We start from the raw sequence: 3,013 nt of genomic DNA on the forward strand, positions 1-3,013 counted from the left end.
TTATAAATCTGAATGTGGAAAATACAATATATTTTAGTTGAGAGCTCATTGTATAAATGGAGCTTCATAAGAAAAGTTCTGTCTTTTCACTATTAATATTCATAATAATGACACAACATTAAGAGACAAGACCGTATTCTTACCATGATATTAAAGGTAGAAGGTGATGGAGGAAACATATAATAGAAAAACTCTTTCTTGATTACTTTTAAAACTGGGAGAAGGGGTGAAACTGCAGCATTTTGCAGTGAACAGCACAGCATCTGTCTGAACTGTGGAATTCATTATTCACCCAAGATTCCTCTTGCATGTATTGTGAACAGTAAACCTTGTAACCAGAGTTGATAAAATCTGAAGTTGTATCCTAGGAAGCTGTGACGTACATCTCTAACACAGCCCTGTTATGTGGAATATTGGTAACACTGCATTTCATTTGAGCCTCTGATGATGCAGTTCATAAGCAGGCACAGAGAAGGACCCAAAGCTTAATGCTATCAAAGGGAATAAACTAAACGAAGACACATTCTTCATCAAAGAATATGTAGAGCTGAGGCAGTACATCTCACAGACTATCACATCATTCTAAACATTCCCCTGGCTAAGGGCAAGCAAAGCTTTCATGTCAGGTGAGGTGTGACAACAGAGAGCATAAAGCCCATTACATATTCATCCTTTTACACCACTTCCTCAAAGAGCGAAAAATACCTTTTCAATCTGTAGAAGTGTGTCTGAATAGTCTTCATATTGGTCATTGCTGGATATTGTCAAATGTTGTCTGACTTTGTGCACCACATTTGGGCTTATCTTTAATGTCGTACGCACATCCCTGTGAATCCTAACATGGTATCATTGGTGGCAGTGCTTAGATATGATAGCTCAGCTGCTGATCACCAGCAAAATAATGCCTACTGCATTAGCAGTGGTGGTGAAACCTTAGCTTAATTATTGATTCTAACTTTCCATCTTACTTCATGGAATTTGTGGCCAAGGGAACGAAGTCTAGAAAATTTCACTGACAAAATGTTAGGAAGCTTAGGACATTATAAGGTTTGGAGACTTCTTGAAGACAATGGATTCTAGGATGCAAAGAAAGCAGAGGAGGTGAGGTGACAATTTTCAAGCAGATTTGAATTAACTGCAGTGACAGAATGAATTAAGCATTTTCCATATTTTCCTATGCATCAAGCTGATTGGCATATAACAAAGATGGGCTGTCATATGCTGGGAGAAGCCTTGAAGCACCTGGAAAGAAGGCTTGAGCAATCTATATCGCTCGAGTTTTTAGCAAGAGATTGCAGAAAGAGTTTAGAAGTATTGCAGAAACAGTAGAGCTGCTGCTGCCTTGCTTTTCAGTCATGAGGACACTGAATCTGCTGCACTACACAAGCTGATGTTGGTATTTAATGGAAAAACAACCTGAAGATAATGTGAAAATGAGCTATAGAAGAAGATTGACAGTCTTGAGAAAATGTACTAATGGGCTACTTTAATCTAACAGAAGCATCATAACGAGAACTAATGACTGGAAGCAGAAGATGCATAAACTCAAATTAAAAATAAGACAGATTCTTATGCTGAGAGTGATTAACCTTTGGAAAAAAACTGCCAAGGGGAACTGTGAATTGTGTATTTCCTGAAGATTTGAAATTAATACCAAATGTTCTTTCTGACAGTTAGGCTCCAGTTAGGCTTAGTAACAGTCCACAAATAGCCGAACCTTTTTTTTTGTCGGAAGTGGAATTGATGACTTTTTTTTGCTTTGGGGTGTTGGTTTGTTTTGGTTTATTTTCAAGATAGTAAATTTTTACTTCTTCCACCTTGCTACAACCAGTGTATCACCTGCTGACCTTCCTTTTGGATTTCAATAATCAGTGCCTGTTTGAAATAGACACTGTAACCAATGCATCATAGAAAACAGTAGTCCAGAGTTTGGATGTGGGAGGTTCAAAATTAGATAATAAATTCTTTGTTATTCTGTTTACTGCAGTAAAATCTTGGTTACTTGTATGCCACAGGAAAAATGGGCAAAATTTTTATTGGTGAAATACAGGAAAATGTATTAGGGTTAGATGTGGCCTTAAAGACTATGAATACATTAATTGATATACAACTACTAGTACTAGCAGATGGTAATGGTGGGCTTATTTCTGCGAAGGAATTTGTGCCTTGCCTGACTTGATGCTATTATTAATCAATTTCTTAAATAACATATAAGTAATAAAATGTGTCTTTTTCTTTTATGATATTTTGAATTTTGTACTTAAAATCCACCTTTAAATTGCAAAATAAATTTTATGTGCAGTGTCATTGATCAGTGTTAAATCCAACATTAAATTCAGTACTCTAACCCCCCAACTATAGCATCCAGAGCACTGCAGTCAGCCTGATGGGATCATACGCTAACGTTACCAGGCTCCTGTAAACCATTTGACTGCCATAAAGTTTGTATCAGAATAAGAACGGTCTTTTTTCAGTTTTCTTATGTCCTTTTGTATGCAGAAGAATATAACAGTATTTTTCAAGTATAAAATTTTAGCAGAAGAAGGAAACCAAAAAGATTAGGGGGAGAAAATAATCCATCTTCCCTCACTTGACATTTTGTTATTAGGGGAACTCAGCAACAAATAATTAGTATAGGATTCTTTGCTAGCTTAGACTGCTTATTTACTCCCTACTTAATATTTGTGTATTCAGTAGTGTCTAACAGCACAACCAAAGCATACAATAAAAGCTACTCCCTGGCTCTGGAGTTACATAGTTTAAGTGTCAGCTTGTAATACCCTTGCTCATTTTGCAAAGATATATACTTTGCAAATAGTAATTTTGAATAAAGCAATGTACTACTCAGAAGGAAGAAAGGATGCAAAATGTGGCCCTAAGGATAAGATTCATCTCCCTTAAATTAGCTATTCAAAGTGCAGTGAAACATTTCCTACTTGATCCCTTTTAATATTGATTCAGCTGTCTGGCCCAGGCAGACACTTCCCTTGTATATATAATGTACTGGACTTGG

Source organism: Passer montanus, unplaced genomic scaffold (assembly GCF_014805655.1).
Source record: "Passer montanus isolate IOZ18808 unplaced genomic scaffold, ASM1480565v1 scaffold23, whole genome shotgun sequence".
Taxonomy (NCBI): domain Eukaryota; kingdom Metazoa; phylum Chordata; class Aves; order Passeriformes; family Passeridae; genus Passer; species Passer montanus.